Here is a 14,575-nt window from a genome sequence, read left to right on the forward strand (position 1 = left end):
CTAATAATTACGGAAACTCAGAGGAAGGCGAAGTTCAAATTTAGCAGTGTAAGCTTAACTTGAAACTACTAGTACTCCAGTTTGCAATTACTGAGCTACTTACCGAAACGGTTATGCCTGAAGTATGGACTATATTGGTACATTTATACTCTCAAAATACGCAACTGATAAACAACCTTTAAACCTTTTTGCAATAAGGCGGCTTTGGCAAATGGTATGTAATATTTCACAAATTTCTCGCTGCACTTTCAACAGACACAAAGGACAGAAATAACGCGACAGAGAAACAAATGACCTGTTCCTCGTCGTTGCCTGATATCGACGACACGACAGGACTGAGGGATTGCCTCCGTCAGAAGATTAAGTGAACTTGGCGCGTAACGGCATAACAGCGCATTGCTGTAGCGCTGAGTCTGCCACAGCAATGATGTATCGACACCTAACGATACCTGAAAACAGGCATACGAGTATACATGAACATTATCATGAAACCTTTTTAAAAAAGTGAGCGTTTGGAGACAGCAAACCTTCCACAATACTGAGTACTCAAACCAACGTATGCCAAGGCTGAGTAATCCGACCAACAAAATAGTGTTAGCTTGTGGTTACCTGAATTGAATTGAATATAAAATTTAGGCCAAAGGCCAAGCACTGGGACATATGAGGTCATTCAGCGCTGAAACGGAAATTGACAGTAAAAGGTTTGAAAGGTGTAACAGGAGGAAAACCTCCCAGTTGCACTATGAATCAACTACTGGGAGAGGGCGGAAGGTAAGAAGTAAGAAAGAGAATATGAAAGGTGGTACAGTAAAAGGAACAAAAGGGGCTGCAGCTAGGGGCAGAGGGCACTCTGCAAAGAACCTTGAAAGTAATGCCTACAGTGCACCGCATAAGGTGCACTGACGGCACTAGTCCCATGCGGGACCTTGTGCTTATTAAAATTTTAAGGTAATGGTGCAGAATGTTTCGGATTTACAAGCTTGGACCATTTGACAACAGGCTCCCAAACCCGCCCCCACCCATGCCGCCGCCACCCCCGCCTCCCCAACCCTCCATCCGCACAATGTCTCTACGACCCGCAAGTCGAATAATAAAGGTAATTAATCACCTTGTGCATCACGGGTCCCAGTTTTCGGTAAAATTTTCGTTATAACCTTCATAGCATTCTGCCTTATCGTGTTACCCAACAGACAAACCAACAAACGCAAGCAAACAAACGAACAAACAAATCTTACCTAAAAATACATGACCTCCTTGTCCTAAGAGGAGACGTTTTATATCCTCCAAAATAGCTCGTTAAAGTCAGGACGTGGTCATTTTTTACGTATTTCGCAGATTTATGATACTGAACATTGTAAACAAATCTCTGTTTAACGCCACGCATTATCATACTGTTCTGAAATGATAAATCTTGAAGTATCAGTTACGAAAGTGAAGGCGAAGGCAAAATGGGTTATCCAGCCAAAACATTTCAGACGTACACACACACACACACACACACACACACACACACACACACACACACACACACACACACACACAAACACACACGCAGATACATACATACCTAAATACTTATAATGTATATATACATTGTATATTATATATATATATATATATATATATATATATATATATATATATATATATATATATATATATATATATATATATATATGAGCCAGATAAAGCATATAAACGAACCACTCAAAGGCTTAATCGAAATACGATATATGCATGGGCTTCGAAACAGACGAAATTTAAAGGGACGTAATTACGAAATCATAAACAATCTCAACGAACCGATGACAGTTTGAGTGACACACGAACTGCTTACGTGTATCTAAACCAGTGGGTTCTTAACCTGGGGGCGCGAGCCCTAGGGAAAAATTAAAAATTCTCTAATTACATTCGTTAATCTCTTAACAAGAGTCGCTAAGCAGCAGTGTCAAGTGTCTCACTAATTCATTCCCAAAAGAATAAAAATACCACTTCTCTTTCTCTTTTTTTTCCCTTTAAATCTGGGAGGGGGCGTGGAGGGAAGGACCAACTCTCAGAGGGGGCGTGGTAATAAAAAGGTTAAAGACCGCTGATCTAAACGTTCGCCCAGACAATCTCAGCAATCAGGCTGAAAGCTTAAGCGCCAGACCAACCATGGGGGAGTGTCTACATGAACTGCTTAAAGCTTAAACAATATACTAAGGTTATGGAAGCGTTCAAACGAACCATAATAAGAACGTCTTAGCAAACCACTGGAAGCTTACAGCTTAAGCAACGCACGAACCACAGTACTGCGCCTCAATGAACCAGGGAAAGCTTTAGAGGCATACTGGTTCTACAAAGTAAATATCCCCGTAGGGATGTAGTGCCGTCAGAGCAACTCACGCGGTGTACTGTCGGCATTACTAACGACTTTACTAAAGGTTCATTCCTTTTACTGTACCTTCATCCATATTATCTGTCCTCCATCTTGCTATCAACCCTCTCCTAACAATTGTTTCATAGTGCAACTGCTTTGAGGTTTTCCTCCTGTTACAACTTTCAAACCCCCTTTATTCTCAATTTCCCTTCCAGAGCTGAATGACCCGACAGGCCCCAGCATTTGGCCTTTGGCCTAAACTCCAGCCCAAGGTGAAGACGAAAAGTGGTACACTTGCGGGTGTTACGTAAAACTCCCTCCATCCCTAACGAGTTGCATTAATCCCCAATAGAAAAAAAAAAGTGAAACATATAGACTCACTTATAATAGTTAAGGTATTCGCACTATTCAAAGAAAACCCGTAAAATAAACAACGGATAACAGTTACAACACAGTCCTCCATGTGCATAAGAGCAACTAACAAATACCGTCCAAATAAATAATTCATGTCCAATATAGAGGGCAAATGATGGACATTGCATACAGTAATGATGTCGAGGGTACGAGTAAAATGATACCCTTGCATACAGTAATGATGTCGAGGGTACGAGTAAAATGACACCCTTGCATACAGTAATGATGTCGAGGGTACGAGTAAAGTGATACCCTTGCATACAGTAATGATGTCGAGGGTACGAGTAAAATGATACCCTTGCATACAGTAATGATGTCGAGGGTACGAGTAAAATGATACCCTTGCATACAGTAATGATGTCGAGGGTACGAGTAAAATGATACCCTTGCATACAGTAATGATGTCGAGGGTACGAGTAAAATGATACCCTTGCATACAGTAATGATGTCGAGTGGTACAGTAATGAGTAAATGATACCCTTGCATACAGTAATGATGTCGAGGGTACGAGTAAAATGATACCCTTGCATACAGTAATGATGTCGAGGGTGCGAGTAAAGTGATACCCTTGCATACAGTAATGATGTCGAGGGTACGAGTAAAATGATACCCTTGCATACAGTAATGATGTCGAGGGTACGAGTAAAACGATACCCTTGCATACAGTAATGATGTCGAGGGTACGAGTAAAATGATACCCTTGCATACAGTAATGATGTCGAGGGTACGAGTAAAATGATACCCTTGCATACAGTAATGATGTCGAGGGTACGAGTAAAATGATACCCTTGCATACAGTAATGATGTCGAGGGTACGAGTAAAATGATACCCTTGCATACAGTAATGATGTCGAGGATACTTGAGTAAAATCGATACAGTAAAATGATACCTTTGCATACAGTAATGATGCATACAGTAAAATGATGTCGAGGGTACGAGGGAGTAAAATGATACCCTTGCATACAGTAATGATGTCGAGGGTACGAGTAAAATGATACCCAGAAAAACAACAAACACAGGGAACTGGTTTAATGATATAAGAGAGTTGCGTGACACTGACGATTTAGTAATAAACAACATGCCTATCCACTACTCAACAAGCAGCAATATCCACCATAAAGAAGAGGCTGACATAATTGCCCAACTACTCAAATAATACTGATAAGGGTACTAGAAATTCTACACAAGCCGGTCCCAAGTCCGGGTAAATAAAGTGGGATAAATGCAACCTAACACTCCCCCCTCCCCTATACACACACAAACACACACAACCTCGTTATTACAGATGAAATCGTTAACATCTGAACTAACCATAGCCATATGAATAAGAATGGCACCGACTTCGATTTCACAATATCCTCAATACGCGCATAAATTAACTTCCGTCGTGAATATGAAACAAAAACAAATAAAGTCAATCTGAAAGTCATTATAAAAAGCGTACATGACATCAGAACAAATGCTGGTAACACCCGGGATAGAGTTTGCACGCACTGGATATATTATTCACGGTTCACAGAACTCGAGATAACGCAGTAACAGGGACGCAAAGCAGTCTGGTGCAATTGGTTATGGGTCACAATGAGCATTGGTGCCCCAGTGTCACGAGTGCCATAGCACTATACCCCTCCAAGGGCTATGCAGTGGCAACTGGCATGTACAATGATGCCTCACTATGCTGCCTGAAATTCTCACTATCACATCATAACTAAAATACAAATTCCGACAGTTACAATACTAAAATATACCTAAAGAAAGATGGAAACGTATTGGATTTTTTTTTTGTATTATAATTAACAGACGATATGAAAAAAATTCCTAAAATATGCAAATCAGTCTGTCACATCTAAATTCTCATCTAAAACCAGTCGCACCTTTGTCAATTCAACAACTTTTAAAAATAAATAACTAGTGGGGAACAACAATTGAAAAAAGGTCTTTCGAATCTCATGCAACACTTTCATTCCACCACCGGCCCATTTTAACCTTAGAAGAGGTGTCGACTGAAAGTTCGGATAGTCTTTCGAAATGAGGTCGATAACCCACGCCCTTTTAACGTTCGTTGCAAGCACCGCAGTCGTCTAACAGTCAGTTACATAACTCATTGCTTACACTAACAGAAGCACAACTCGTCCATTCTTTCTAACTCGTAAGTTGAACGATCCCACCACAACGCCCATCGTATAAACTCAAGTTTTTACCACAGCCGTAAATCAGATGAACCTCGACCAAAATGACAGCAGAACTGGTCGTATGATACGGTCGAAATGACGATTAATCACACATACGGATTTGAATAAGTGACTAATATTGAATTCATTAAATGTAGTATTGCAGACACCGGATTATAACAGATAATCTTCGGAAAACTATTCTAAGAAAATATCATCGAATCGCTTGGGGGCGAAATATGGAAAACTAAGTAATATACGAATTGCCAAAATAGTTTAAAATACGTGAAAATGACAATCTGCTTAAAAATGGAAGACGAACCCCCAAAAAATATGATAGCAGATGCCCCAGCGGATGAAAAAGCGAATTTAACAAACTTATATAATACAAGTGCCCTTGGCTAAGAGAGCGTACATTTTGACGGCGCACTGATCACTCTCCTGGCCCCAACCGCGACAACACCACTTGACTAACAACCAGTAATTCAATTCACCTCTTTTATCAACGGAGGCACACTTAGATTACGCGGAAAACGAGAATCCTACCGGTCTTTACCTCGCCCGGCTCAAGAGATCGAACTCCGGTCCTTCAAGGATGGTTGAGGTATAATTATGAGGGAAGATATAATCGTTGGAACGCATTCAGTACAGAACTATATCAAGTGCTTATTCGCAAGACTGTTTATCACATACCAAGCGTGTAATAAATGCAAAAATAAATAATAAAATTATCATTGTAACTTAGAATTAAGCAGATAGCGGTATTAACTAGTTATACGCAAGACTGTTCATCACCCACTAAGAGTGTAACAAATACAAAAAATAATTAAACAAAAAATAATAAATAGATGCAGACTGCAACTGTTTATCACCGACCAACTGTGTATAACAAATGCAAAATAATAATAATAATATTAATCGATACAGGGCACAGCTGCAACGTACATGACCAACATGCATAATGTTTACGAAATAATTTAAAACTTTGACCCAACTTTAAAAATATTATTTACCTTATCCAAAGCGGGGGCTGCCTTGACGTAAACTGCAACAGGAGCGTAATAATTATTCGGTAAATCACATTCGCGCACTAAAAGTAATTCCGGAGTCGCAGATATTTCGCGCGCACGACGAATTACATTTTTCACAGACCCAAAGAGGAGCTTTTTAAAACGCTCTAACGTCCCGGCGGGCGGTCCAGGAATAACTTACGGAAGCCGAAAAAAAAAAGAACGTACATCTGGCACGGCGGTTTTCAAGACTTGAAAGTAAAGAAAGTAAACACCAAAACAGTATACGATTTTCGAACGAGGTGGTAAGTAACCATTACAGGAAGTTACCGTAATACCCAGCTAATGTTATATGACAAAATATTATTGAATATATGAAAATCGACGTAGAAAAATAAAAAGGAAAAATGTGAATCGTAACAGACCACTGCATTAGTTAAAGCCTAATGTAAAAATATCACGGGATTTAAACTGAAGACCGTCACCGTGACAGCAGTCAGTGAAGCTTCTACTAATCCACACTTGGGTCATTGAGAGAGAGAGAGAGAGAGAGAGAGAGAGAGAGAGAGAGAGAGAGAGAGAGAGAGAGAGAGAGAGAGATTAATTACTATCTTTACCTAGATACATAAAGTAAATTTCAGAGGTTCATCATGAAATGAGTTGCCTTTATTCATATAAAAATTAATATCGAAACGGTCAATTACCGATTTTTAATCCTTACAATTACGCATTAAAATGTGAAGGTATGCACGAGAGAGAGAGAGAGAGAGAGAGAGAGAGAGAGAGAGAGAGAGAGAGAGAGAGAGAGAGAGAGAGAGAGAGAGAGAGAGAGAATATTGTAAAAATATAAAATTGAAATATTAAATAACAATGCCATGCATTTGCCACATGAAGTTTCGACCCGAATATAATGAAAATTTTCATTGGTGAAAACCTCCCCCTCGCCCTCGGTGTAACCTCTGGCAAATGACTATCAGAGAGAGAGAGAGAGAGAGAGAGAGAGAGAGAGAGAGAGAGAGAGAGAGAGAGAGAGAGAGAGAGGACCAGCTTATTGAAAACAAAACAACAAGCAAAATGGTGCCTTTTTTTTTTTTTATTCCTTTCCTCACCTGTACAGACCCAGGTAACCTGGGGATGGTCCAACTTATTAAGACAAGGAAACGCCCACCTCCCCCCTCCCCTCTCAGCACCCCCAGTGCTTCCCCTTGACACAGGGAACAATACAGGTACTTCATCACACCCACAGGTCGCCTGGGGGGACTTCGAGGCGGCAATGGGCATTTAGAGAAAAAACAATTTACACTCAAGAATTACATAAAAAAATAATTATGCCTCTGTTAACCTAGGCACTGAATTAATTACAAAAAGGTTTACAGACTTTACATAGCTTTCTAACCCTGCACAATTACACAACAAAAATAACGGGAAGAAAATCACTGGGATATTATATCCTCAGAATTGGCAACAGACGCAAGTATTTGAGAAGCGAAGGACCGTACAGGTTCGTGAAAGCGGAGGCGAGAAGAGAATTCCATAGTTTGCAGTGACGATATATCTCGATTTTGTCTCTATTTCGCGGTTAATCTTGTAAGCCACTCTCGATAATACTTCGTAAAAGCTATGGAGAAGAACAGTTCGGCTGTAACTTGTTGTCCACAGCTTTTTCGAAGTATTATCGAGAGTGGCCTACAAGATTAACCACGAAATAGAGACAAAACTCGAGAAATATCCTTACTATTTTGTAAACATAAGACCAAGACATTCAGGACAAGCCGGAGAAGTCACTACTTACTTTTCAAAATTTGCACAGAAGAATATACCAGATTAGGAGACAAACACAGCAATGGAAACAAATACACTTGGAAGTAAACACAGAAATAAAGTAAAGATATTATTTAAAGTAAACACAGAAATAAAGTACAGATATTATTTAAAATCTTCAGAGAAAGGTCTTCGTGCTACAATTCAAATAACTGCATTTGGACAAATCGTACAACAGAATGAGATACGCGTATGTGTGTGTGTGTGTATGTATGTATGTATATATATATACATATATATATATAGTATATATATTTACTTATATATATATTTATTTATATTATATATATATATATATATATATATATATATATATATATATATTATATACTTACATATATATACACATAGTGTTTTGAGCTTCATAGCTACTCAGTCCTGCGACACTACATTTTCCCTTCGTTTATCTAAAGACCGGAAATTAAATGCATACAGTAGGTACGCGAGAAATTCCCACTTCTTCCGTCTATTCTGCAACGCAGGAAATGACAGATATGTTGGAGGTTTATTAATAATCTCTGCATATTATATATATATATATATATATATATATATATATATATATATATATATATATATATATATATATATATATATATATATATATATATATATATATATATATATATATATATATATAGAGAGAGATATATATATAGATATAGAGAGAGAGAGAGAGAGAGAGAGAGAGAGAGAGAGAGAGAGAGAGAGAGATTACTTACACGCATTTTATTTAGTGTTTTTACCCTGTTCTGGGGAGAGGGGTCGATTACAAATGAAGTTTATTTTCACATGCAAAAATATACGGCTGTACTCAGAAATGTCAGTGGATACAAGTACAAGAGTTTGTGCATTGTGTGCTTCCATATATATATATATATATATATATATATATATATATATATATATATATATATATATATATATATATATTATTATCATTATTTTAAATGTGCGTTGACGTTATGATTTTTCTGTACAAACCCGGAGAGTAGTTGGCGTGGGGAATAGCGGCTATTTTTGGTGAAATGAAAATTTTTTGTTACCAGAACTTTTAGGAATGAAATGATTTTTACAAATTCCTTACTTTGTTCCGAAACACACTCATATATATATGTATATAATGTATATATATATATATATATATATATATATATATATATATATATATATATATATATATATATATATATATATATATATATTCATTCATCGTTTTGTTTGGAAGGCAACAGCCTTCCGTTTCTGAGGAAGCTATTGAGGATGAGGCTGTCAGCCGCACACCCTTCTTTTCTCAAAATCAGCAGGCGCTGAAACGCATTTACAGCTTGGTAAACTGGCTGGCGCTAGGCTAGTACAGCTCTCCAGAGACCCTGCAAACGCAAGCCATGCGCTGGACTCAGAGATTTAATTTGGTTGATACATAAAAAAGATTAGCAAACTGAACAACCATGCTATTTATAACTGACTTCACCAAAACCAACTTATCAGCATCAAACCATACGCATATACAATACATATACTATGGATATGCATTTACACATCTAATGTATACCCTCGCTTTGAATGCATGGCAGGGAATGTTTATTGACGGTCATAGTATATTTTCATCGTATATAAATAGATAATGGAAGTGAAATCAATTACCATTCACTGCCATCACGTGGGAACGCATTTACTGTATATATATATTACGGCTACAATAAGTAATTTCCAATTGTATGAATGTGCTGGTCCCATAAGCCTACTGGAGTAATATTAATAGCGGTGGTTGTATTACGGTGCAAATATTGCACGCAGTAAAAGCTCCCAACCTGAATATTATTTTTATTTAGCTTTTTATGCAATTCCTATTCATTTGAAAGGATTTTGGTATTTGCAAATTGAGTTGAACATGTACATGTTATTTCAATCGGTTACGCGTACGTCATTGTACTTTTATATTAGTAATACGAAAATGTTCCAGAATTTGTGTGTACCCTCCTTTCTGTGAAATGAATATGGGCTAATTATTACGTGGGATTTCTCATATAGGAAAAGGAATTATTAGAAAAATAGAGAACATTTATTATAAATTAAACTCCGCTGATGCAGCCTTAATGTTGAATGAAATATGTTTACGAGAGGATTTCCTGCTGTAGTAATAATAATAATAATAATAATAATAATAATAATAATAATAATAATAATAATAATAATAATAATAATAATAATAATAATAAAATGGAGAAACAGATACACTGTTATGTATGTGTACATATATGTATGTACCCAGACATAACTGTGGATTTTTTTCTCTAATAATAATAATAATAATAATAATAATAATAATAATAATAATAATAATAATAATAATAATAATAATAATAATAATAATAATACTAAAAAGTAAAAATCCACAACTGTGTATACGAGCAAAGCTATATTTTTCAAAATAAAGCTTTGCTCGTGTAAATACATAATTTTGAATTTTTACATGTTATTTCCGGTCACGGTATAGTGATGCACCATATAATAACAACAACAACAACAATAATAATAATAATAATAATAATAATAATAACAACAACGGAAATTTTTTGTTATTTCATTGGCACACATTCAGATGGATCCGGTCTAAAAGGTGATTAACTTTTTGTTTTATTTCTCCCCCCAAAACTCATAATTAGTCCTTTAATGGGACGCCATTCATCATTACGTCAATATCCTTCAGAATCCCTTTCCCCTCCTCTACCATCCATCCTAAGTCATTTATCGACAGTTGGGAATAAGAGACATTGGCCCCCTGGGACGCCCCTCCTATCTCGTACCCCCAACCACGGGTTGGTTACATTTGCATACGCTGTATACATACATATGCGTATATACTGTATATACATATAGATATATATGTATATACAATATATATATATGTATATATATATATATATATATTGTATGTATAATGTGTATATATATATATATATCTATATATATACATATGTATATATATATATATATATAATATATATATATATATATATATATATATATATATATATACATATATACATATATATATACATATATATATATATATATATATATATATATATATATATATATATATATATATATATATATATATATATATATATATATATATATATATATATAATTATTTATTACTTAGAATAGAACCTTCTCGTAAACATATTTCATTAAAAATTATGGGCACGTCAGGAAAGTTTGATTTATAATGAAGTTTCCCTATCTCTCTAATAATTCCCTTTTCTATATAAATTATAATTTCTATTTTGACGATTTCCATAAATTTACTTGTCCTGTATTTATTTCATGAAATAAAGTAATATAAATGTACAGTGACGCACGCGTAACCGAACTGAAATAATACGTACATATAAACCTTATTTCGCAAATACTGCAATTCTTTTAAATTAATAGGAATTGCATACAAAGCCAAATAAAAATAATATTTAGGTCGGAAGCTTTTACTGCGTGCAATATTTGCATCGTAATACAACCACCACTATTAATATTGCTCCAGTAGGATTATGAGACAAATACATTCATACAATTGAAAATTGCTTAGTGTAGCCGTCAAATTCAGTAGATGCTTTCCCACGTGATGGCAGTGAATGGTAATTGATTTCACTTCCACTATCAATTTATAAACGATAAAAATATACTATGACTATCAATACACTCTCTATGCCAAACATTCAAAGCGAGAGTATACATTACGAGATGTGTAAATGCATACATTGTATATGTACAGTATACAGTATGCGTCTATTTGATGCTGATGTATTGCTTTTGGTGACGTCAGATATTAACAGATTGGTTGTTCAGTACACGAATTATTCTTTTTGGAGCATGAGCCAAATTATATCTCTGGGTGCAACGCTCGGCTCATTTCTGTTAGGTCTGTGGGGGTCTACAAGACTAGCGCCTACTACGGGTTCTACCATCTGCTGATGAATAAAAAAGGGCGTGGGTCTTACAACTTCATCCCTAAAAGCATCCTGAGAAATGGAGGGCTGTTCCCTACACACGATAAATAAGAGCGTATGATGAAAGTTATATATATATATATATATATATATATATATATATATATATATATATATATATATATATATATATATATATATATATATATATATATGTATATGTATATGTATATATATACATACATACATATTTATAAATGTGTATACATATAAATAAATATATACATTGTGTGTGTATTTCAAAATACAATAGAGAATCAATCACATTCACTTCATTATTTAAAGGTTTGATAACAAAAGCCTGATGTTTCCCAAAAAAAAATAACTGCTATATCCCGCCGACTACTCTTCAGGGTTGCACAAAAAATAGTCGTATGATTAACCTAATAACTAACTATTATAAATACGGGTGAAAGCACATAATGCACGCATTCTTGCATTTGTATCCATTTACGTTTACAAGTATAACCGCATATATTTAAATATGAAAATAAACTTCATTTACAAGTGACCCATCTTCCAAGAACGACATAAAAACACTAAACAAAGGACGTAAAAATAAACCTTTTCCCAGAATGAGAAAAAAAACAGACTCAGAAAGACCACTGAGAGAGAGAGAGAGAGAGAGAGAGAGAGAGAGAGAGAGAGAGAGAGAGAGAGAGAGAGAATTCTTTTTTCTTTATTTGTAGAGAGAGAGAGAGAGAGAGAGAGAGAGAGAGAGAGAGAGAGAGAGAGAGAGAGAGAGAGAGAATGTTTCTGTCATTTACTTTATTTGTAGAGAGAGAGAGAGAGAGAGAGTAGAGAGAGAGAGAGAGAGAGAGAGAGAGAATGTTTCTGTCGGTTACTTTATTTGGAGAGTTTGGAGAGAGAGAGAGAGAGAGAGAGAGAGAGAGAGAGAGAGAGAGAGAGAGAGAGAGAGAGAGAGTCTCCAAACCTTTCGCCAAGAGATCAACGATAGTAGGTTGCGAAATCAGCCAAACATTTTCAACAGCTAACACAATATTTTGATCGAAATGACCATATGAAATAAATCCAGTTTAATTCTAGCTAAGCCTCTTGGAAATGACATAACCACCAATAACGGCAGAGAGCGCGAACGAAAGGGAAAGAAAAAAGCCGCTAAAATAACGACAAACACCGAGCGTATAAGAGCAGGCGCCACCTCGTGAAATTATTTTTTTTCTGACACGCCCCCATCCATAATAAGTGACTCGTCGGGCGGGACACACCCACCGGCCAGGATGTGATGGGATTAATAACTTGTGTATGAAGAAGTTAATTTGATTTATTCTGCATATATTGAAGCCAAGGCCATTGAGAAAACACCGACTGTTTTATGGAGTTGTATGCATAACTGAATATTATAAATATATATATATATATATATATATATATATATATATATATATATATATATATATATATATATATATAAAGCGTTTCCTCAGGGATGAAGTGGTCAGCTCATGCCCTTTTTCCAACCAGCTGCTACCCACAACATTCTATCAACCATCACAAGCTTCATTCAATGCTTACGTCAACAGAGACATAATGAAAAAATTTTTTTTTCAAATCCTGGCCTTTACATAGCTCTGATCTTTGACTGCTTTGTATCTATGTGTACGAACATGCTTGCAAAATCCAAATACGTTTGATTACTACATCCATGTCAAACTGCTATTTAAGCACCGGCTATCAATAAAAAAAAAAGTAAAAAATGCGCCGAAATTTTTTCAGCGCAATTGAGTTTTCAGTACAGCGTATAATCAAGGCCACCGAAAATGGATCTATCTTTCGGTGGTCTCGGTATAATGCTGTATGAGCCGCGGCCCATGAAACTTTAACCACCGGCCCGGTGGGAGTCTATCCTATATTGTTGCCAGAAGCACGATTATGGCTAACTTTAACTTTACATAAAATAAAAACTACTAAGGCTAGAGGACTGCAATTTGGTATGTTTGATGATTGGAAGGTGGATGATCAACATACCAATTTGCAGCCCTCTAGCTTCAGTAGCTTTTAGGATCTGAGGGCGGAAAGAAAAAGTGCGAACAGAATAATGTGCAGACGGACAGACAAGGTCGACAAAATAGTTTCCTTTTACAGAACACTAAAAAACGTTCATCCCTATACATATGGTGACCAAACTGCCGATATGGGCCATCAAACTGTGATTCCGCTGTATATATATAAATGTGGTCATTTGTTAGGATTAATTGTTACAGATATATCACGAGGGATTACGAGGTCTTCCACAACAGTATGGAGAGATTAGCGAGGAAAAAATGTTGAAAGTTTTCTCCGGAATCCTCTGCTATTTGTGTAGCAATCAATCATTGTTCATTCATTGAAAGTCGATCAATCAACAAGTGAGTAATAAATAAATGAATAATTTGCTGATATACTGGTCCATGCAAAAACTGAAACTTTATCATTAATAATAAAATTATATGGAAATAATAAGCATATAAGGTGCCAAAATGACTAAAATGAATATAATGAAGTATAGACACAGAAATATGTAGATTAGTTGATAGGCAATTAAGAAGGGAACAAGGAGTAAATAAAAAAAAATAATTTGTATACAACAGAGTAATTAAATTGTAAGTATACTGCTAACGCTAATTCTATAAAAATAATAAGCATATAAGAGACCAAAACGACTAAATCAAATATTACTTAAAGTATATAAATAAACAAGTATAGCAAATAATCAGTATACAAAGTATATAAATACCAATTATATGAAAACAATAAGTATATAAGACACCAACCAGACTAAAACA

General features: G+C 35.6%; 1 long non-coding RNA gene across 1 annotated transcript in view; it reads right to left on the reverse strand.

Moving 5' to 3' along the window:
• The window catches only part of LOC136851446 (uncharacterized), a 651,038-nt gene extending 644,947 nt beyond the window's left edge, over positions 1 to 6,091 (reverse strand). The window contains exon 1 of the long non-coding RNA XR_010856881.1: positions 5,959 to 6,091. This is a non-coding gene — a long non-coding RNA (uncharacterized lncRNA). The remainder of the gene's footprint in view (positions 1 to 5,958) is intronic.
• Between the last annotated feature and the right edge of the window lie 8,484 nt (positions 6,092 to 14,575).

Source organism: Macrobrachium rosenbergii, chromosome 23 (assembly GCF_040412425.1).
Source record: "Macrobrachium rosenbergii isolate ZJJX-2024 chromosome 23, ASM4041242v1, whole genome shotgun sequence".
Taxonomy (NCBI): domain Eukaryota; kingdom Metazoa; phylum Arthropoda; class Malacostraca; order Decapoda; family Palaemonidae; genus Macrobrachium; species Macrobrachium rosenbergii.